The sequence below is a fragment of the Vulpes vulpes genome, chromosome 12 (genome assembly GCF_048418805.1).
Source record: "Vulpes vulpes isolate BD-2025 chromosome 12, VulVul3, whole genome shotgun sequence".
NCBI classification, from domain to species: domain Eukaryota; kingdom Metazoa; phylum Chordata; class Mammalia; order Carnivora; family Canidae; genus Vulpes; species Vulpes vulpes.
The window spans coordinates 187258577-187283433 of NC_132791.1; positions in this window are offsets into that span (position 1 = coordinate 187258577).

Genomic DNA, 24857 nt, shown 5'->3' on the forward strand with positions numbered 1-24857 from the left:
CCCTCAGCTTGGTTTTTCATTATATTGAAATAAAGAAAGGACTGGCAAAACAAACAAACAAAACCTTTAAATGCTACAATTGAAATCATTATCAACTTTCTAATAGTTAAAACAGGACCTCTTTGAAAAATTTAAAAGCTGTATATACACATCTATGCTTCCTGTTGTCACATTTTTTTCTCTCTCCACATTGATGTATTCTTATAAGAATCTTCCCACTCAGCTTTTTGTCCATTAATTCTCATTAATTAGAAAGAGGAAGTAAGCTTATTGGACAAACTAATATATGTGTGACTGTACTTATGATCAGGAGACACAGAAACCCAAGTCAAAGAAGAAAGTTTATTGTCTAACGAACCAAACATAAAGAATGGCTGCAGGTCTACCTTCAGGCAGAAACTCACATGGTATCATCTGGTACTTTCTATCAGATTACTTCTTTTCTTTTGGTTTCTATTCTAAGCAGAGTCTCAACTTGGGATCTGCAATGATGGTGATCAAGTACTCTAAACATATAGTGACCTTATTTATACATTAAAAAAAAAGGAAAAAGGGGGGGCTACTAATAAGAGTCTCAAAGAGGACTTATATTGACTCAATCTGGATTATTTGCCCATCACGGGAACAGAATGGACAGTGTCCAGTCATTCTAGTTTTCTGTGGCTGTCCTAGATTGAACACTAAAAGCCCAGTGCCCTAAGCCTTGATCATCTCGAAATGGAGAATGATTGATACAACAGCACTACCTGAAACATATGAAGGAGAAATGTTCCCCCAAAAGAATTGATATCCTCCAAATTAATATATAAAACATTTTGATTCACGTCTAGAATGATAAATTAAATACTCCATACATATTAGTATACACACTTGTTCCCCCAAACTCATCAAATGTAAGGTTAATATCTATTATAAAACCAATGACATTTTTCACTTACCTCTAAGAAAGAATATGCTGCAAATTTAACTTTGACATACTGTCAATTTTAATACATTTGGATTTCAGTGATAGTAAAATGTGTATAATTTGTGCATATTAGATTCAAAAATTGTTAAATATGTATCCTTGTAGATGTCTCCGCCACAAAGTACTAACCCATATATATAGTTCTTCCTCTATAATATACATTTTTTTCATTCTTAAGTAATCATTTATATTTTCCTCATGTCTTCCAGACTTAAATGTTTCCAGAAATTATGAGACATGTATCTAAAACTGAACAAAATCTTTTGAAAACAAAGATGATATAATGTCCCTCAACTTCCTAAACCCTGCCCAGGGATTTCTACTGCACATAAGAGTAGATCAACTGCTTAAAATAGCTCTGCAGTGCCTGCATGGTTTGGCCCATGCTTATATGACTTTCTCTTTCCAACCCAAGACTTTGATTCCTTCCTTAAGGCCTTTGCACTTGTGTTTCCTCTGCCTGGAGTGTTTATGGTTACATCCTTCTCCCTTTTAGGTGACACTCAGCCTCTTAAAATAAGGCCATTTCATAACCATCCAAACTAAGGCCATCTTGCCACCCTCATCCTGATCATCCTCGGTGGACCTGAAGCCCTCTTTGTTATTATCCTCACAATATTCGTCAACACATGAAATTATCTTATTTATTTCTCTCTTTGCCTATTGTCTCCCCTGCTCTAGCAAACACTCCTCATGAGAATGGGAATCACACCCAGCACATGAAATTGCCTAATAACCTAGTGTTGACTAAATGAATTAGTATATTTTTTTTTAATGTGTGGCAATGACTTGCTGACCATAGGACCAGAGAGATGCCCAAAATGAGAAGAGGTGGGTAACAGCAAGCTCTTTTAGGGTGATGACTTAAATAGGCTTGTTTCTCCAGACTTCCTACATGACATACTCATGCCTACTGAGAGTAAAAACAATTTCTGTATTGGAAAGAATGAGATTTTGTAAAAAGGTTAAGAAGAAGAAGGAAGATATAATAGTGTTTCCAACTTTCCCAGTTGATGAAAGAAAGGCCCTGGAAGGCTTTTTAATGTTATTTATTTGGTTTGTATTGTTTTACTTTTGTATTTGGCCAGAGCGTTGAAAACAAAATATAGAACAACACACATCACAAGTGCACTTGGCTGTGAGAATGTGATAAATTCACTTACATCTGGAAAGTCTATCCAACTTCCAGAGTTTCCTAAGCAAAATTTAGGAAGCTTTCCAAATTTGAATTCATTTGGACTTTCTCTTTTTGCTGTAAGCAATTGGACACATTTCCATGAAATTTAGCATTACTCCTGAAGAATTAGTCCCTATGCTGATAAGCACCAGGACAAGCAAACAAACACAAAGCAAATGGAAAAACAAATTGCACACAAACATGGGAGGACACGGTGGTGATTTCAATATATCTATCTAAAAGAAAGATGGCCAGGAAGGAAGGAAGAAATGAAGGGAGAGAAAAGAGAGAGAAAAAAGAGAAAGGGAAAAAAATACGGGAAAAGGAAAAAAAGAAAAGAAAATTGTAAGATGTTCAGCAGGATTACAGTGGTAGAAACCGGAAAGATAGGCCCTTCCCGTCAGAGTGTGGACAGTCCCTGTTCCACCCCTGGAAAGCGCCCTGAGATAGTCTTCACCTAAAATTGATGCCCTCTTCTCTCCAAACATGAGGCCTCTCCTAAAAATCTTAGTACCTCTCTCTGACTCAAGAACTGTGAGCTTACCCTCCGGTGTCCCCTCCCTCTTTAGAACTTTGTAGTCTCCCTCAGTAAACCTTGCTTTGCTGCTCCCCCCGCCCCCCAAAAAAGAACTGTCTGCCTGAAAGTGAATTAGGGAAAGCTATATATATATTTTTTTAGAGTAAACAGTACCTTAAAAGAGAGTTTCTATATTAAATCTTGAATTGTTCTCGTTACTGCTGCATAAGAAGAGTTTGAGATTATCATATTCTCCTTCAAGTTTGATCATGGTCAGGATCCTTTCCCCTTTCGTGTCTCACTGTAGCTTCAAGCTCTTGGCTCTGCCAAAGCCATCTTGTTTCTTATCCTACTTCCCTGAATTCGGTATTTGTATTAGTGATCAACAGGGCATGTCTCCGTTTGTCCTCCAGCACGACTCCCAAGACCTTGGGCTGGCTGAAGCGTTAAAGTGGGATCTTCCTGTCTAAAGTCTTACGTTTTTCATAAGAACAGAAGTTCCTTCTACGCACCTCATTTTTCTGATCCTTTAGTATGCATGTAGCTTTATTATAAAGTAGGTTAGATAAAGTCAGCCTTTACCTAGATGTCTGCCAGTAAACACGGGTCCCACAAAATGTTTCATAAAAAGTAAAAATGGGTGAAAGAAGGAAAAGAAAGAAGGAGGTAAACTTACACATCACTGAATGCTGTGTACTCACTCAAATCTGCGCAAGACCTTGATCATCCTGTAAATACAGAAACGGATTTCACTGTTCTTAAATACCTCTAACGTATTTGATCACATACTATCCTGTGTTTCGTTCTGGCGATGTCTATTAATAGTTGAAGATCATATGTGTGGCAAACACTTAGGGATAATCTTGCCTGGATGTGCTTGTCGTCCCTAACAACCTTGACAAAATCTTAGAGTCGTAGAATTTCTATCAGCTGAATTCTGCTTACACTTGGACCCATTTAATTCAGCATTTATCAATGCCATTCCAATAAAGCCCACAGACCAATAAAGACACTGCTGCTTAAGACGTAGCAGATGACAGCTACTCGATCACTAGGGGAAATTAAATCTCTCTCGGTCACTAAAGGTGGCATTCCCTTAAACAAACAAATCAAAGAACTACTTAGTTTTTATTAATACCTTACATATAACATATATATAGGTTGTCATCACTGACATTAATCTTCGTAATATAAACCATGTAATTTTTTCATGTTACTTCAATTAGTTTGCTTTAATTTGCCAGAAAAAGGTACTTAAGTTTATATTTACATAGCATCAGTTTCACTAACACATTTATTTTAGGGAATTTCTATAGTAAAGCTATTCATAAAATAATGTCTTGTGTTTTTTTTTATATATATTTTCTTTATTTATTCATGAGAGATGCAGAGAGAGAGAAGCAGGCTCCATGCAAGGAACCTGACATGGGACGCGATCCCAGGTCTCCAGGATTACGCCCTGGGCTGAAGGCAGGTGCCAAACTGCTGAGCCACCCAGGCATCCCCAAAATAATGTTTATATCTAAAAGAATAAAGTTATGGTTTTTCAAGCATTTACATTACCAAAGTTATAAATCTGGGTAAAGATGCTGTACAGAAACAATCTATTATTTAAGTGTATAAAAAAGACAGTTTATGAATAAAATAAATATATCTCTCTTAGCAAATATCATTAAAATTGATTTTAAAATAAGGGGGTAAAAAAAAAAGCTAAAAATAAATACAAGAAGGTCATCACATGATGACGCCATACATTTCATATTTGAAGCCATGGCATTAGACAGGAACAAGAAATACACAGAAACGTCTAATTTAGTGGTGTAATTATAAAAGACCTAATGTGTGTTAACACCAAAATGATTGGATCACAGGCCTGACTACCTGGCCTAAATTTACCTAATAGAATGACTGCCAATACGTAACCTCTCCCCAGCCAAGCCTACATTCAACCCATTAGTCAAAACGTGAAGCAATGACAATTTCCCTAAAGCCATTCAATTAATGCTTCCTCATTTTCCTCAGTGGTTCATGACTCAGAATCAAACTATCAAACTTAAAACAATCAGCAATGAAGATTTCCAGTCTCCCAGCTTCATTACTTATTCATATCTTTCAATTTATGAAAGTCACCTCATGTTTGAGCTCTTCCTGTATGAACTGAGACATCTGACCATGCAACGCCTTTCATTTTTAAATCCTACTTTGACCCTCTCCTCTCTAGCATGTGCTATTAAAAAATTAGTAGTTGATAGATAAGGGAAATCTCAGGTTTATGCACAGCTGTGATTTTTTTTTCCTCAGAGCATGACTTCAAAAAACCATCTTTCCAGGAAGGTATCCTCTTAGGAAAGGCTGCCTACCAGGAGAACAACTGTTGTGAAGCAATCAAATACTTTTAATTAAAAAAAAATCCCAAACACCTTAAAATGTTTTCCCTTCTGACCTCAATTCCTGGGGGGCTTTTATTTTCATCTATTATTTCTGTATTGCTTTGACATAATTAGAGCAAAGTATCACAGATGTTGCAAAGAATTTTTTTTTCAAAAAATCTGGGATGAGGTTTACCAGATGTCTAAATCACCCATTGTGAATTGTTAGGTTTTTTTTTTTTTTTTTTAATTTTAATTGTTCAGGGAACATAGATCTACCTCAAGAGTTCTAGCAACTAATTGAATCTCTACTCTTTTGAGTGCATATGAATTCAAATATGATTGAGTTTTGGTTTATAAATATGTACCATGGGCAAGCCCCGTATTTCATTTCATGGAATCTTAAAAATATATACACCATAAACATTACACTATTGGCCTAAGATCCAAAATGTGTGGTTTATTGGGAATAATAAATGTCAAAGTAATTTCAACCTACAAGAATGTAAACTTTCATAAAACTGGTGTTTGTCTCTTATGATACCTTGTTGGCTAATTAGTTATGTTTGAGAAATTAATGGTTTTTATGAGGAAAAGCAAAAATGCTTTAATTTTAAATATCCAGATTTGAAAAGAGATTAAGCAGACTGTTTTGCATAAAACAATGTAGATTAAAAGCTCAATTAATTTAATCAGTTATCTGAGTGTCAAATAATTTGCCAGTGAAATTTAATGTAGGTATAAACTTGCCCTGAATATACCATTTTCTAATAGTAGATAAAAAGCTGCGTGCACCATCTGGAATTCTGGACAGGGACGAGGTTTCACTGACTGCATCAGCAATGCAGTGCCAGTTTTAGAGACAAGTGTTTTGAGGGGAATAGAGGAAAAAGCAAATCTGTAAGATTTGTGCATATCACCTCATGCTCATGGTAGCAAGAGCTGGAAATTTGTTTAACACTATGAAATAACATGGTGATCACGAGGCCAAGATAAATTGGCATCAGTGCCCTCTTCTACCGTTGGCGAGGATTTCTAGAGGGGATGGTTTGAGGATGGGAGTGTTAGAAAGAAAAGGGATGAAAAAGCAAGAGAATTGAATCAAGTCTAACAGAGAAACACACCACTTTGAAAGGCTACTAAAACCATAAAATGAGTTCACCAAAAACCAAATTTGTGATGCTAATCAGACAGGCTGTTGTGCTCAAGCCCTCTTCACTCCTGATCTGGTCTCTTTCAACAGCCTCTTACCTATTCTCTGCACCTGCATTTTCTGTCTCATTAATTTCTTCTTCAAACTTTTTAAGAATTGTTATTTTAAAATGTAAATCTGTCTGTATCACCCCAAGTCTCCTGATTTCCATGGGCATAAAGAGTAGTCGGAATTCTTGAGATCCTCTAGGACTTCCCATGCATACTCCACGCAGGCAGCACTTGTCTCACTGAAGCCTCATTCCCCCAAAGGATTATGCAATTACCGTTTCTCACCTTATTTTCAGTCTGTCTAACCCCAGTTTACCCTGCAAGACTCACACAAATGTTTCTGATTTACTAAAATATTCCCAGACTCAACCAGGCAGAGACGGTTATTCCTTTCTCTATATTTCCAATGGCACCTTTGAGATTTCTTTAATAGTATTTGTTAGCCTTGCACTTAAATAGGGTCAATTGAATACCACATTTACATTGACATTCTCATCCCCAAAATAGATATGAACCCAAAAAGACAAACAATTAGAGAGGAAAAAAAACAGCAAACAGAAGATGATACCTTTTGGGAAAATGGAAATTATATGGGAGATTAGTAACTTAGGAAAGCGGAGAAAACTAAGTCCAAATTACATGGAGAAAAAGATAGATGCTAAAAAGAAATTTCACCTTTGTTTACATACCAGTCTATCCTTCTAGAAACTGAGTTTCGAGTCTTTAAATATCCTATTCCTAGAATAAAGGTTGTCCTTAAGCAATACTTTTTTCAAGTGAATGATGCTTTAATAATTATTATCATTATGATTAGTATTTATTGAATTTATAAGACCTCCCAATAAATGTAGAAAATCGGTTTTTTTAAATGTTTTATTTAATTCTTAGATTCCTGAAGCAGGAATCACATAGCCTCATTCACTAGAACAGTTGCTGAGAGAGGGGTTACATGGCTTGGACGAGATCCTAACTCCGCTCTGAGCAGAGGTATGGTTTGAACCCAGAGTAGTTCAAATTCAGTGTGAGAACCAGCTCACAACCTTCGCTCCTGGAAGAACCCTTAACCCTTGTGTCTGACAACAGGAGCCAGAATTCGTATGGTTCCTCTTTGGCAGTAATTTTTTTTTTATTTTATTTTGGTTTTATCTAACCTTTAAACTTACCAACATTGTTTATTTAGTTTCCACACCCAAAAGAATCCCAACAAAGTAAGGAAGGAAAATGAAGGGTTTTATAAAAGTGAGAAGTGTCCATTGAGTGGGAAAAAAAATAGATGAAATGAAAGACTAATAAGTAACTTTCTATTTATCTTAACAAAGGATAAAAATTACATTTATATTCAGTAGCGGTTGTGCCTATTTTCAAAATTACATTTCTTCTAAAGGACATTTTTAAGGGAATTTTTATATTAAACATTTAAATCCCTTTAGTCACTCTAGACAGACAATGCCTCTAAAGATTCTTTGGGGGGCAAGAGGGCAATTTTTTACATTTTCCATTTTTTAGTCTTCTGCCTACAAACTGTCAACCACACACAAGAGAAGCTAAGGCCAAGGGCTGACTAATTTGACCAGGAAATAGCTCTTTGAAGCAGAAGGCATTCCTTTTTACCTATAAAAGAATGCTTAAAAGAAGTAAAGAATCTTCCTTTGCCTCATCTTTAGTAATTTCATGAGGTTTGTATACAAAGAGTGATACAATCTTATAAATCTCTAGTTTAAGTTGAGAATCTGCTTTCTGCTCATTCAGGTTGTTAGCATGATTTAGATCCTCTTGCTTATAGGGCTGGGATCTCCTTTTCTTGCTGGCTATAAATGAAGGCTGTTCCCAGCTTCTCAAGCCTGCCACATTTCTTGACGAGTGGCCCTCTTCCTTTATCTTCAAAGTCAGCAATAGTATGTGGTAGGTTGGGCCTTTCTCAAGTCACATCTTTCTGATTCAATCTTCTAACTCCCTCTTCCTATTTAAAGAGTTTATGTGACCTTATTCAGCCCACCCAGATATTCCAGGATGATGTCCCTCACTTAAAGTCAGCTGGCTAGCAACCTTAATTCCATCAGAGACCCTAATTTTCTTTTGCCATACAAAGTAGCATAGTCCCGTGTTCCAGGGTTAGGACATGAACATCTCTGAGAGACCATTATTCCACCTTTCAGGAAAAAAAAAAAAAATTGTCTTTTCTTTACTCATTTTCAGAAATTTCAAAAGGCTGTTATTCATTGGGTAAGTACAATTTTATAAATCTCTGGAGTTTGTACCTTAGGTTTCAAACCTATCTACTATTCATTAAAATAAAGAACTATTACAAGCTTTCATTATCTCTTAAAAACATATATTTGGAATTATTATAATATTATAAATGATACAAAATGATCTGGAATTATTGTAATTTTCTAAATATAAGCCAACTTACATGGAGGTTTAATGGGAAACCTCAATATGCTAGCTATTTCTTCTAGCACAATTCGGCTTTACTTTAAAAAATGTGAGATCTTTGGAAAATGAACAGCATATATTATCAGTTAATATTAAGCCAGTAGGCTTTAAACTGTTCATGAGAGTGGTTCTAATACTTTGCTTTAGAATAAAGTACATGGGTTTTGTGTCTGCTGTTTTGCTTGATGTTTGAATGTTGTTTATTTAGTCTATATGTTATTAATTGAGTTGCTGTTGTTGTTTTTTTTGTAGTCACAATATATTGCACTTACCTGCATAGCATGTATAAAAAATGAAATGAACCTAGAGATAATGTAGATCAGAAGCTCCTCAATTTAAGCAAGTGGCATTAAGAAGAAGCAGAGGTAAATAGATCAACGGTATATTAGGTAGTTCTTTTTTTTTCCCCCTTCCAGGTTTTCATTCAATTCCAGCCAGGTAACATACAGTATAATATTAGTTTCTGATGACATTAGGTAATTTCTTAATAATTCCTCAGGTTAGGTGATATCCTAACTTGAAAATAAAGTTGTTATTATTGTCGTTGTTCTTTTTTTTTAATCTTCAGGTTTATTTATGTGTTTTTTATGCAGAGCTTCTTGCAAAATCTCTAATACCTATGTTCACAAAATTGAGAATGACAAATTTGGTATTGTCAGGGAATAAAAATGAATGAACTTCTATCAGCCAGGCACTTGAGGCATTACTATCTCACTAAAATCTTCACGTTTTTTAAACATTTCCTAATCTCCAATGTTCTAGACATATTTTTAAGCATGTTGTATGCATTAATTACTGAATTCTCATCACAGCTGAACGAGATATATTTTATTATAATTCCATTTTATACATGGGCACCAAACCAGAAAGAGTTTCAGAAATTCATCAAAAGTCACACAGCCTTCAAATGTCAGGTTGAAGATTTTAACACTGGAGCATGAAACCCAGCCTCTATCACTAACGTCTTTTAACCACTAACCTTTGTGTTTCATCTGTTTTCTACAATTTACCAATGATTAACAGTAGCTCAGTAAAGTAAAAAAAAAAAAAAAAAAAAAAAAAAAAAAGACCAAAATGGCCAGTATCTTATGACTGGTAGGTGCCGAAGCTGGAATCAAGCTTAAACCTGTTTGCCTCCAAAAAAAGAAAAGAAAAGAAAAGAAAAGGTTCTTTCCATTAAGTCACCATATATCCAGTAGATAGAGATAGACAAATACTTCAGCAACAATAAAACAAGGAAAGAGAAGTATGTCAAGAAAGGGGCCCAAACATCTTCTAAGCTACAGTGAAATATGACAGAATCAATGCAGAATGTCTTCAACCAAAAATGTGGGTCATATTGAGCATCGTGGTGTCTAGACGATTCCTTTTGTCATTTTGGATTGCATCCATAAACCATGTAGACAGATGGTACGGATATGTTTGACTGAGTCTGAGCTGATGGATTTTGAAATGTTTGCTGAATGTTTCCCCATCACAACCGTACTCACAGCCCATGACTTGAGGTTTGGTTTCTCAAGATATTGTTCCTCCTCTGATTACATATTTAAAATTAGAACACGATAATGTTTCCAATACAAATTTGAACTTATGTCTATTTTTTTTTTCTGCTCCAGTGATCAAATTTGATTGATTTAACAAAGAAGAATTAGATCTGAAAAGCCATTTTGTATCACAGAAAGGGAAAAAACGGGAATAGAATTTACCTTTCTCTGAAAAGTAGAATTAGAGTTAATAAAAAATGATTTGTGGTTTCATATGCTTTGAAAGGATGACAAAGAAATAAACAAGAATGTCTATAATCTAAAAATCTACATAACAGAAGAATCGTTCAAAATGAGATCTGGGGGAGTAGAGACAATATTAAAACATAGCCCCGCAAATGACATTCCGTATCCACTAATGTTATTATCATCTAGGTGTGAAAACTCCTTATGTTCAAGATACTAAGACACAATTTAGAACCTTGGACATTAAAGAGACTAAATTATAATTGTTCTCTTTGTATACTTAGGTTAACCACATGGATTTTATTTTAATTAATTAAAATACTATGAAAACCAAACGTTTAAAATCCATCTAACTCACTTCCCTAATCTGCATCATAAAAGAATTAGTATGAATAAGAATTCTAAAGTCATTTGTGAAGTCATTTATAACCTTTATGTATTTCCTATTCTCCTGATTAAATTACATGTCTGAGTGATTCTTAATTATATTTTGCCAGATGATTTGAAAGCTTTCTATCTTAAGGTCTGTTAGTAAACAAATGAGTGTGAAAAAATAGAATATGTCCAATATAATTCATATAATGTAAAAGCTTTATCATTGTCACAGGCTTCCTAATGCAAACGGTTGCTACTAATAAAGTCAACTCCAGCAAGAGGTATCTTGGCAAATGGGAGGCTCACAAAAGATATATTGTAGACATCTCCTTGAAATTTATGCTCCGTACAGATTATCTTCTATTAACTGGTGAGCTTGAACCTTGAAAGGAGTTTCAAGTTTCAGATAAGTAACACACATCGCTGAACATTACGTCTGCCACCTGGTAATGGATAATATAAATACAGCACATTTATTCAGCAGGGAAGGGAAACTGCTTCTATAGCCAATTCTCAATTATTCGGGGTAATGGGGGAAAACCTCCAAGTGGTTATCCATAAATACAGATAATTGACAGAATATGTAAATTAGGTCCCATCTCACAATGTTTATGAACATTTTGGCTGAAGAGTGATAAAAGGAGAAATGAAGAATTATTAAAGTGCTGTAATTATTATGAAGTATTTGACAGATTCACTCTCGCCTGCTTTCCCTCCCATCTCTCTCACTTCGCCTCCTCCATCTCCCGCTTCGTCCACTCTCGAAAGGCGGATCTTCCTTTGGATTCTGCGTTCAGTTCTCTTCTCTTTTTCATATACAAATTATTTCTGGTTCATCTCACCCACTATCACAGCTACAGATAGCAAGGGAGCAGATGCTTAATACATGCTGGTTGAATGAACAAACTGCTAAGTTACCCTTTCTCGTGTTGTTTCAATTTAATTAAATGCTTAATGTATAGTGGGTGAGGCTGACAAACGTATAAGCTGTCATAGTTATCTGGGGAGTTTTGTTTTAATGAAGATACTGAAGATATTCCCACGTCTCTAACGTCTTGAGGCTGATTGAGACAGAGAAGCAGGAAATCCTCATTAAAGAAAGAAACAACCAACCGGAGTGCCGGGGTGGCTCAGTCGGTCAAGCGTCTGCCTTGGGCTCAGGTCATGATCCCAGGGTCCTGGAATTAAGCCCCACATTGGGCTTCCTGTTCAACGGGGAGTCAGCTCCTCTCTCCCTCCTTCTCTCTCTCTCTCTCTTTCTCTCTCTCTCTCTCTTTTCCTCTGCTCCTCCCCACCACTTGTTCTCTCTCTCAAATAATTAAATAAAATCCTAAAAAAAAAAAAAAACTAACCAAACAGAGAACAAGGAAACTGTGTACGAGACAATATCAAATACTTCGATTTCTGTCCAAGTAGGTGATTATAATCATGTGATCTGTGTGACTCAAAGTCCTTACTCAAAATGGCAGCCCCAACTGTAATAGAGCCAAGCCCCACCCTCATCACCACACTTGACCGGCTGTAGCCAATCACCCAGCCATAGCCTGCATCTCAAGAGGGGTGAATTCACGGAACCATAAGGAGTTGGCAGGGCCACTTTGGTCACCGTACTGCATTAGTCAGTATAAACTTAACAGACAGATTCTTGTGGAACTCACTCTGTGTCGGGCACTACGATATCAGATGGATTGTTGAATAGTCCTATTTGGCTGATAGCATCTTCCAGAGGATTTCAACACATGAAAATGGCTTTCCATAGAGCAATAGTTTTATCTGCCCATGGAATACGTTGTTGGTGTCTTTTGTTGTTGTGGTTCCTTCACCCAGTGATTTTTCAAAAATCCTTCTCAAAAGGATGCCTGAGTGGCTCAGTTGATTAAGCCTCTGCCTTCTGGTTTCAGTTCAGGTCATGGTCTCGGAGTCATGAGTTCAAGCCCTGAGTCAGGCTCCACACTCTGTGGGGAGTCTGCTTGAGATCCTCTCTCTCCGTCTCGTTCTGTTCCTCTTACCCCGGTGCCCTACACTCTCACTCTCTCTCTCTCTTTAAAATCAAGAAATAAATGTTTTTTAGGAAAATCTCTCTTAAGATCTTTAACAGGACTTAAGATAAGGACTGTGTCCTTAAAATCTTTTCATGACTTCCTCTAGAATCTGTCTGAGGCTGCGTCATCCACAACACTACCTGCCTCTCTTCTAAGGTCAGTTCTCCATCAATGATGGATTCTCTTTCTGTTTCTCGAAGTGGCCACACTCTCCTGTTTAGTTTGGTTTCTTCTGTCTGGACTATGCATTTTGCTGCTCTTCAGCCAAGCTCCCCACTCCTCTCCCCTGCCTGGTGTCACTTCCGCACCTTCGCATGGATGACCGCCACAGCCAATGATGAGTCTTCTCCTCTACCCTTGCCAAAGTGGTCTCAACCACGGGGTCATGTTTCCAAAAGCAGACCCTGTCATGTGCCCTGGATCTCAGAACCTGGGCCAAGCATCTCCCAATGTTCTCAGGATAGACTCCCAAGCTGAGCCTGGTTTTCGTGGCTTTTTATGGTCTGATTTCTGACAGCCTTCTTCAGGCTCATGCTCGCCCTTGCTTGCCACACTTCAGCTATGTCGTTGAGGATTTAGGGCCTCCTTCCTTCTGCTGCAAAGTATTTGAATACCTGCTGGTGCCTGGGACGTTCCTTTGCCCCTTTACCTCCCAGCTCCATCATGATTTCTGCAATGGTGCTGTTTTTATCTTTCTCTAGACGAATCTTCTCATAGTATCATTTACTACAACTGAAATTTCATCATTTTACCCCATGAGTATATCCCATGAGCGGGCACAGTGTCTGGCACACAGTAGGCACTGAACAAATACTTATAGGAATAATAACTAAGGTGCCTGCATCCTGCCTATTTCCCTAGGTTTGATTGAGTTTCTTGGTTCTATGCCTCTCGGTGCTTTGTCCTTCTTTTTTCATTCCTATAATTACTAGTTCATTGTTTTGAACCACTAGACTGTGAGTTTTTTGAGGACAGAGTGCCCTGATGTATTCACAGTGCCTTATTTAATAACTAGTGCATGAGAGACAATTTAAAAACAGGTGAGGGCAGCCCGGGTGGCTCAGCAGTTTAGTGTCTGCCCTCAGCCCAGGGTGTGATCCTGGGGACCCAAGGATCAAGTCCCACATCGGGCTCCCTGCATGGAGCCTGCTTCTCCCTCTACCTGTGTCTCTGCCTCTCTCTCTGTCTCTGTTTCTCTCTCTCTGTGTGTCTCTCATGAATAAATAAATAGAATCTTTAACAAATAATAAACAATAAAAACAGGTAAAATTGGACTAATTACATATAAAACTATGATGAATATGTTTTTCCATCTACAGTTTTGAATCAGTCCAATTTAAATAATCCATTTAGTTCCTCTGGTTACTAAGTCAGTTGGCTTTCAGAAAATTTCCCTCATCCTGTCTGTCCCAAATATCATCAGGGGTAAACACACTGGTTGGTTGTCTCTTGCAAATTATTTGTGCAAACCATCCAGTATGGCAGTGGATGTCCAGGCAACCTCAGAGCTCAAACAATTGTTCCTAATTAGTCTTACTGGCCAACGTCTGGATTTGCCAGGGCATGCTTAATAATAACAGCACTAATAATTGCTAACATTACTGAGTACCTACTCAGGACCAGGTACCGGGCTAATCATTTTCTGTCATTTACTTCATTTAATTCTCTCCATAATCTGTATGAGAAGTGACAACTTCCCCAAGGTCATAGAAAGTCAATCTTAGAGCTAGGATACCAATCCAGATAGCTTGAAGCCTTAGCCTGAGTCCTTAACCACTTTTGAATTGCCAGCCGATAGGTTTGCATCTGCTGCTCTTTCACACCATTCTCCATTCATACATTTAACTGATTCTTTGTGTACTTGAACTACTTGGTCTCCTTCCAGTGGACTCAAAAGAATGCCCAGTCCATCCATGACATTTCTTTTCAATGTTTCCTTCACTCTCCCGTGCCTCATTTCCATTGGCCTGTTTCTTGATCCCACCGAACTCTTGGAAAATATCCAAATTTGCCATTTCCAGTTGCCCCATTGTAAAAGAAGATGTTGCTACACTGCACGTGTTTCCTTGGCAGGTATGGTTGGGGTTTGAATTATAAATGGCCCAGCTTCCTTAACTCTCAGGTGAACTGTGATTCATGTTCTAGACTGCCCCCCGCCTAGAATTCCCCATGGCAGTAACCCGCTGAATAAAAGAACTATCACTGACCCCAGGCTCGTTTCCCCATTCTTCTCATGGTCCTTTCGAGGATTACGTCTCAAATCCAGTATTCTCCATCAAATCCTTGTTTCTGGGTCTGCTTTTGGGACAACTGCCCCTAAGATCTGCTTGCGTTAGTGGAGTGCCAATCTTCTGTTTTCCTTCAACTCCTGCAGACTAACATGGACATGGCTTGGATGGAATTTACAATTTCTGTTCAGTAGGTTCCCATAGTGGGCTCCAGGGTTGCCTGCATTTTTAAAAAATAGAGTATCTCCTGACTGCTCCAAAAGGACTCTCCCCTGGCTTCTATTCTGATTTTGCATCCACGAAGCCATGTAGTCAAGATGGCTGAGAGGTCTGTACCAGACCTCTCATGGAAGTGGCTTCAATGCCACTCTGAATTTAAGTTGGATATCCTATTATCCAGCATCACTGACCAGGTAACTGTTAGTCATGCTTTGAGTCCTATGTGATTTCCAGAAAATTGGCCCAAGGGAAAGACTCTCTGTAAGTAAAGTTTATATCCATGTGTTCCCAGCAGCTCATCAGAGGATGAGATTTAATGCTATTTCAGACTCCCATTTCAAATTTGTTTTTCCAGCCTGTCATAAAAGGCCTTAAAAAAAAAAAAAAAAAAATCTGTGGCTCTTGGGAGCTGATCACAGCTAAAAAAAAAAAAAATGAAATAAAAAATGTTTTTAAGATACTTTCTAAATCTCTGATTTCCATTTTAAATATATATGTGTGTGTGTGTTATATATGTGTATATATGTATGTATGTGTGTATACACACGTATAGGTGTGTGCGTGTAATATATATATATATATATATATATAAAACAATGCCTCAAACTGCCTCTAATTCATTTAATTTAATTTGGCATCTAGACTAGATGCCTCAAAATTATGGGTTTTTATGATTTAATATCGGTTTTTCAGTCTTTCATGCTGAATCTTTGTCCTTTTACAAATTAGATTTCTCACTTTCTTTTCATTGGATTCCTGTTGGGCAAATATAATCTTTTCAATAGGAGACAAACATTTCACAATTTTTTTTAGAATAACTCTTTATAATAACACTATTCTCATTTTCACGTTCTCTAAGACACTTAAACAGTACCCATTTATTAACCAAGCAATTTATCAATATTTATTCACGATGCCAATGGCAGACTTCTTGTCATAAATAATTATTGCAGTAATAAATAGTTTCATTATTAAAAACTGATGACAAGAACCGAGTGATTACCCAGATAAAGACTGATGGCAGGTCTTAGTATCTGATGCGACACTCCGAACACTGTGCAGATTGAATCTAAGGCCTCCTGCATGGATAATAAATTGTTATTTCAGAGAATAAAATGATTGATACATTTGCTTGCTGTGGAAAAAGCATTGGGGAGAAGATTCTACTCCCTAACTTATTTAAACAGGCTGTGGTGAAATTTTCTTTCCTTGTGACAAATTTAACTTTTCAGGAGAGTGACAGCTCTTTGGCAGAGAGATGAGCAGAGACGCATTCCTTTTTAGAAGCTCCTAAGAGTCAAATCCATTTTGGAAATTCTCTAGATATTCTCTGGCCTCAGTGATGCCCTCAGCAGGTAGCACCCAAAGCAGAGGTAGAAGCAAGGCAAGAACATGGCAGGAGCAGAGTAGCAAGCCACGGCATGTGATGCCATGACTAGGTCAACAAAGAGGCAGGCGAAGTCAGATTACGTTGGAAAATCTGCCAGTGACTCTTGCACTGCCTGGCTCAGTGCACAAGCTCATTGTAATTTTTTTTTTTTTTCCTATTGGTTTGATCTTACCTTTTATGACAAACTAGCCCTGGAGACCATCTATCTTTTGACAACCTGGAAAACGACTGTATTGGGAGGAAGAAAAGGGAGTTGGGACAGTCAGCATTGAAAATGTATGCCCTATGCATTTTTGTGAATGTCTTATTCATAGCTGCTATTACTACAAATTAAAAGGCAATGACAAATATTATGAAAATCCTCTCAAAGGGAATACCTAAGATTTAAAATGTATTCTCTTTACTTTGCTCAATCTATTTGTACTACAAAAGCCAAGGAAAAGAATGACAAATATATAATTTGAAATGTCACGCAGTAATAGCAGGGGTGAACTTAAGTCAGAGAATTATTATATTTTCCAATTTTTATTTTAAGGGAACAATTGAAACATCAAATATGATGTATAGTCAATGATTTCGGATCAATTCTAAATGAACTGCTTGTATGTGAAACACAAGTATCCACCTTTGAGGTCTGAATGTATTATATGTGTTCATTCTTCTCTGTATGTGTTTAACAATGTGAGACTAAAGCAATTTCTGAAAATTATTTCTGTGAAAATGATTTCTTTTCAGCTTTCTTTTGTTGAAACTTTCTTAGGATATGTGAAAACATAAGTTATAATATCTCCATATTATCATAAGTGGCTTTTTTAAATTGGTAACTTTATTTTTTGGAATGCGGGCTGGATAAGAAAAAATAACAAAGTTTCACAACTCAATTACTTTAAATGTCTGGTTAAAATTGTGTTGAACATATTTGTAAGAATCTATGGTATCTATTCGTCTTTTTTCCTCTCTTAGGGTGGTGTTTTCTTGCAGATGCACATTTTAAAAGTGCTTTTAAGCATCTTAATGGTGATAAGACATTTGCATTAGTGGGGGAAAAAAAAGGCCCAGTAACAATGCGATGCCTCGTAATTGCCAACTCTATTTACAGTACAAAACAGGAGCTATGGGATAACAACGAAGAGGTTTTCATTTCTCCTGTAGTATATGTTTAATTCCCTAAGATAGGACGTACGTGATGTTCAAATTCTGACAGTTTATCAAATTAGAGTCAATTAACATTTCTAGCAATGACACAGGATGTGTTATGCATTTCAGGGTGGAGCCGTGGCTTAAAATGCATTCTGTGTCTTCAAGAAATAAATGGTTTATGAAGACATGATAGATAAACAAACATACATTCTGGGCAGCTAGGGAAAGGAAAGCTTCGCAGTCATCTCTGCATGTTCCATGCAGAGAGGTGAGGATGACTAGCCACTTAGCTAAGCAGACTTCTCTCCCTCTCAGTTCGAGTGTTAGTTACGGACGGGCACTGGTGCCAAGCACTGCACCGGGCACCGGTGACATGGACATTCACGGCCTTGAAGTGGTTCGGCAAAGCAATAAGTGACTTCCAATTCACCAACCCCTAAGCTCGGTGCTAAGGACATAAGAGTCTGTCAAGGGACACCTGGGAGGCTCAGTTGGTTAAGCATCCAGCTCTTGGTTTGAGCTTGGGTCATGATCTCGTGGTTGTGAGATGGAGCCCCACATGGGGACCTGTGCTCGGTGCAGAGTCTGCCTCAGAGTCTCTCTCTCCCTCTCACCCATGCTCTCGCTCTCTATCCTCAGATAAATAAATAAAATCTTTAAAAATAAATCAGTCAGAATCTGTTTCTGCCCTCAGAGAGCTCAGAGATGGAATATGTATGTGAATGAATGAAATGAAGAAAAGTATTAAAGTTATTGTGACAGAGATTTGTATAAGGCATAGAGCAAACAAATGTGGGGTCTTGATAATGGCGACTGAAAGAGTAAGGGTTTCACAGAAAAGATACGATGAAGCCATCTTCCAAGATGGTTTAGTCTTCCACAGTAAGTAAGAGGGATGGGGTGCATTGGTTTGGGCAGCTTAATTGCAGATAAATAACAACAGAAGCCGATTTTGTTGAACTTTGAGGGAAAAAGGAGTTTATTGCAAGGACATTACATAAACCACGAAACTGAAAGTAAAACTAAGAAACCACAATAACAGATTTCACATCTGAAGTGGGGATTGTAAAGGAGCAAGAGACTGTTCATAAATCATTCTGGAAGAGGCAAAAGCAGCCTCACTTTTCAGGGGCAGCAGAGTCGGGAATGGCGGGCTGGCCCTGGAGCTGGTAGAAACTGGTCTACTCCTATGGACATAGACCTGTTGGCTCTGGCCATTATCAAGGCTTCTTTGGCATCTTGCACATTTCCCAAGCCTTAATCTCCGGCCTTCTAGCTCATGTAGTCTATCCCGTATCCACCTCCTATTTCATTTCCTCCTAAGTTCAACAGAATCAACTATTCCCTACTGAAACCCTAACTGGCAAAGTAAATTCTATGACTTATAGATGTCTCCTTAATTTTCCTACTCCATAAACAACTTATTTTTCCTCCGTGGTAAAAATAGTTTCAGGAAACTTTTGTTATGCAACAGATACCAATTGTATTGTACTTCAAAAACAGTGTTATTACAGCAAAGGAGAGAAAATTCCTATTGTTTGTTCGTTTTCTTCCAGTTCATTCCATTTATATGGGCCCAGGGCCTGCTCTGCTACGGTGACCTTGTGAAAACACAAGGAATATGACCCACCAACTCTCTGTTTATGAGGCTGTTGACCAAGGACTCAGAATCCAACGTTCTAGTCAAGACTTACTCCAAAGCTATTATCACACATTTGTTATCCTCTCTGCTTTTTACAAGCAAACCTCTAAGCTCAGCCGTGAGGAGTTCTGTAGTCCCAAACTGTAGCTGCATTCAAATACTGTACGATTATTGAAAATGTGCTTGTAAAGAGGGTTGCCGGTCCAGTTTTTATGGCCCTTCCAACACTATGATCTGGACAAGAAGAGAAAAAGATAAGCATTTACATTTCTCTGGTGTTTTCAGCAAACCTAATGAACCTTCTTCCAAAAAAAAAAAAAACCACCTGTATGTGTATTTTCCTCTTTTTTGCAGAACTACTTTATATGCATAGTTTCCTTAAATATTTGAGTTTTGGGAAAAATGATTCATTCTTGATGGATTTGTCACTTTTTCCTTTTTTTTTTTAAATTTTTTTACTTCAATAAATAAGACTGATATAAAACTGTTTCTTTCTTTGCCCTGGTTGCTAGAAAGCTGAGAATAAAGTGAGCTTTATCATATGCCCTCTTACTTACTTACTAAGTAAGAGTTAATTTACAATGAGGAAAAATATGAAGTAATCTAAATGTCTAGAACAATAGCAAAAACTTATTACTACCTATTTCATTAAAGTTCGGTTACTAAAAATGTATTTATTTAGGGAAAAGTTGTTTCCATTAAAATATCCTGTTTTATACCCTGAAGCATTCTAAATTTTGTTGACCCAATCAGAGCATATTTTATTATTATCTTAAGTGCCTCCAAATCAAAAACCCCTTGCAGGTGTTTTACGGTGATGTGGTTCTGTTTTCTACTTACCATGGCCTCTGTAGTCAGAAAGCGGGTTTCCTTTCTCCAGTTTCCTTTCTCCAGCATGTCAGGGTCTTGCTCTCGAAAAATATTTGTTGGCTGAATGGAGAAAAATAGACACAAGGTGCACAGTGAAGAGAGGAATCAATTGTAACAACCATGGCACGACCATGTCACACAAAACATGTAGCTATTAAAAAAATATATGATTTAGGCTTATAGTAATATGGGAAAAAATCACAATATATTCTTAAGTTATTTTTAACCAGGTTATAGAACCGTGTGAGTATTATATTACCACTACTATTAACATAGATTGATGTGTCTGAGATTCCTTCAGTAATACTTGAAAAGTGTGGGATAGGAATTATCTGCGCTCAGCCCCCCCAGAGTGCCAACCAAACCCAGGACCCATCTTGCATTTGTAATTGAGGCCCAATGTAACCTTACTTATGCCTCCAAACCCTTCTTGTGATTTCCCAAGAAGCCCTACGTGGTAGCTCTTGTCTGTGAGGAGGGGAGGAGTCCCTCCTCGCTCACGCTTCTCGGAATGTGCAGGCTCTGGAAGGTGAGTCTCCTGAAGGATAGAATATGTTCAAAGAATCAGACTGTTTCCCTCTCTCTCCTTCCTTTATTTCTTATATTTCCATGGAGCCCAAAGCCACTGTAATGGTAATAACAGATTTTAACTTTTGAAGCTTTATGGAAGCCCCGTAGAGTTGGGTCTGAGACTCAAGAGCACCTTTACATGTAGAAATCTATAATACAAGCCGAGTAACGAGTCTGGAAAGTAGCATGAGCTGTCATGGTACGAGTCGGCCAAGTGTCCCAGGTCCCAAGACAAAAGCATAGCCTCTTCCACTACCTTAGTTTTTCAAAAATTCAGTGAATTTTTCAGTGTGAACTTATCAGTGCTTCCTTTATATTACTTCTGCTAGAGACCAGTCCTTTCATTACGCACGTGCTCACACACACAGACACACACAGCCACCTCTCAGGGGACTGGTTGTTAGCAGAAAGAATATTTTGCCCCATATCCTACTCATAGATGTGGAATAATAGTCTCTATACATATCTCATAGCTGGCTCCAGTACCCTGGTCTCCTCTTTCTCTACCAGAAGAGCAAGGCTATCCTGTCCCCAAGGTCCTTCTAGCTGGACTAAGACTCGAATTGACATGGGACAGATTAACAGGAGAAAATTAAATGTAACAGCATGTGTGTGGGGAATCCACACAGATATGGAAATTCCAAAGACAGGCAAGACGAAGCGTAAGTGACATTCTGAACTATGGAGAAGAGGTGGGGAATGGGGACTGGGTCTTCAAAGGTCTTCAAAATAAAGATTGAATACAATCTTCAGGGAAAATGACAAGAGTAAATGTTTGGGCCACTCAGAAACAATGGGACAAGGAGAGGACTTTGACCAAATAGGCTTTGCTAGGTTCCTCCCTGTCCACCACACCTCCTAGTTCACATCACAATGTAGTTATTTATGGCAGTTGCTCTCTTCCAGGTACAGGTTCTCTATCTAAATTCTTTTAGGATTTTGTGGGGAAGGAAGGGAACTTTTCCTGACTCCACTGGATTTTGATTGCTTTTTAACTCAAAATAATCTTCATGCCAAAGTGGCCCATCTTGGAACAGCTTGCCCTTGGCCCCCAACATTTGCAAGGCTTTCTGTAAAATAAAAAGGCAGAGCCGCTTGTTTGGGAATCTTTAAGAATTTCAAGAAGACAACAGCAGAGCATTAAAGCAAGTATAGGTCCCTTCTGGAAGGGGCCAACGTGTGACTGTACAGGTCACCTGCCCTTGAAGCCAGCCCTGTTCTCTTATAACCCTGGTGACCTTTTCAGGAGCCTTTTGGCCTTAACCAGCTCCTGGGCACTGTTTGGGGTTAAATTTGCCCCACTTGATCCTTTTATTTATCTGGGAGAGGGGTGGAGATTTGCTATCCACTTCCCTACAAAATAAAACAAAACAAAATCTCTGCAATTCTTATGCAAATTGTTCTCTCTTCTCAGATTTCAGTGAGCCACAGAGGGGGAGGCTGGACTTTGATAAGCCAAACAAAGCTTTCCTTTAGACATTTTTTCTAAGACAGAGGTCTGCCTGGCATAAATCTGCATAAATAACTAGGACCCTCAAGATATGCTCTGGGGTGAATTTCTAAGCCTACTTCTTCAAAGAAGGGCTGGTGATCTCTTTTGTTGAAAGGTCAAATAGTGTCAATAAATCTATCTTCTTATCTCTTGTAGAACAAGTTTAAATTTCTTTTTATCTATTTATTTATTTGCATGGGAAATATCTGAAAGGAAACTGATGAACTACAGTTTTCTCTGGATAAAATCTTGGAGTAATAGTAACAAATGTTTAATGTTTTTAAAATCATAATTATTTTGTTATCTTCATTTTCATTTTTTCTATAGTCTATATTTATTTATTTATTTATTTATTATATATTTATTTTTTAATTAGAAAAAACTTCTGACATTATATGTAAGAAAACATTTTTATCCTTTTAATAACATAATTATATGGATGACAAATTTCCTTATAAACGTGGGATTTATAAAAACCCAAGTTTTATGATACTGATAATTTAGCCCAATGTTGGGATGAAAATCACTAAATTTTAAGAAATATGAGTAATTTATTTATAGATGCTAAGGTGTTCTAATATGCAAGACAGTAGCTGTTATTACTTTTGTGGAAATTGTACCAGATGTCTCAATCAATAGGAACTATTATTTTGTGGTTTATGAGTGGTCTAATTCTGTTTGGTCATCATCCCAGATTATGTGAAATAGTCTATGCAAGATTATATCTTTCCAAAACTTCTCTTCCCTAGACTAACTATTACTTTTGGTCATAAGAGGGATTGAATCCCTGATGTAATAACAAATCTAGACCATGATGGCGAATGGTTGCCAATATCACTAAACAGAGATAAGTGTACATCATGAGTCTTCTGATGAAGTATACACCACTGCTACCAATAAGGTAGTCTTGTCTGTCTCTCTCTCTCTCTCTCTCTCTCTCTATCTATCTATCTATCTAATCTATCTATCTATCATCATCTATCTATCATCTATCTATCATCAGGCCTCTGGTTCTAACTCCTGGTGTTTTAAATATCAACACAAAAAGAGAACTAGCAAACATTTCAAGAATAAAACCAGATTGTGTGTGTCTGTAGATCGATATCTGTGTCTACATGTGTCTGTCTATCTAAAGTAATTAAAGAAAAAGGCCTTTAGACTGAGATGGCTCTAATGCCTTGGCAGCCTACTTTGTCGGCAAACCAAAAATTGAGTCAGAGTCAATGCACGCAAATGCCTCAAGGTTAAAAAATCAAAACTTAAGAACAACCAATCACAAATAGTCAACTAGGCATTCCCATATAAGGCAACTGCTTAAGCTACACCTAGTCAGATAAATTCTCTTGCTCTTCTAGTCCACTGTACAAAGCCTTTTGCTTAGCTCCTTCCAATGGAGGTCCCCTAACCACTTATGATTTAGCTCCCCCTGAGTCCAATCAATGTTTGCTCAAATAAACTCTTAAAATGTTAATATGTCTCAGTATATCATTTAACACTGTCTAGCTATATATATAGTATCATATATCTTTCATATATATATCATATATATATATATATCTTTCCCCTGTCCTGACCCCTGTAGGAATTATTTTAATGGCATCATCTTATTTAAACCAATCAGCACTCCTACAAGGTTGATGTTAGTTTATGTCTCACCATATTGTAGATGAGATTTATAAACAGATAAAGTAACTTCTTATTGCATAGCTAATAAAGCCTAGACCTGCTTCTACCCAGGAATTTATTAATAAAACACTTGACTTTTCATAAGGTCTTACAAAGGAAAGGCCTGAAGTAGAGAACTATCTTTCTGTCCTGGGATTGAATATTAGCTCTCCAACCTTCCTTTTCCCTTCCTTTCTCTTTCTTCTCATTTCTTTCTTTCTTTCTTTCTTTCTTTCTTTCTTTCTTTCTTTCTCTTTCTTTCTCTTCCTTCCTTCCTTCCTTCCTTCCTTCCTTCCTTCCTTCCTTTCTCTCTCTTTCTCTCTCTCTCTCTCTTTCCTTCACTACCTGCCCTTCTTGGGCAATGCTACAGACTCTGTGGATACTCTATTTTATTTTCATGGGCATAATAACACCTACCTCACATGTTGCCATCACTGTGTTTAGAATGAAAGAAAATAATCCTTGTAACTTGTTTGCTACAGATTGAACCCTAGGAGAAGAGGGATATTTTCTTTTCCTTTTCACTTTTCCTCTTTTTTTCTTATCCCTTTGTCTTTTTGTTTAAGTGGTGTGTGTTTGTGGATTTGGTTCCTGCCCAAAAAGGAGAGGGGGGGGGGGGGGGCTTTGACAGGACTACTTTTCCTAAGTTATTTTAAAGACAAGAAGTTGAAATTACAATCCAAGCAATGAGGTAAAATCTTGTTGACAGACAGAATTTCTGCTGACCGATTCTTGCCCCGGCTCCCAGGGGGTGAGAGAGCACTTGAGAACAGCAATCAGCAACCCATTTCCTCACTTCTCAGTGGACTGGAGATGCTAATTGCT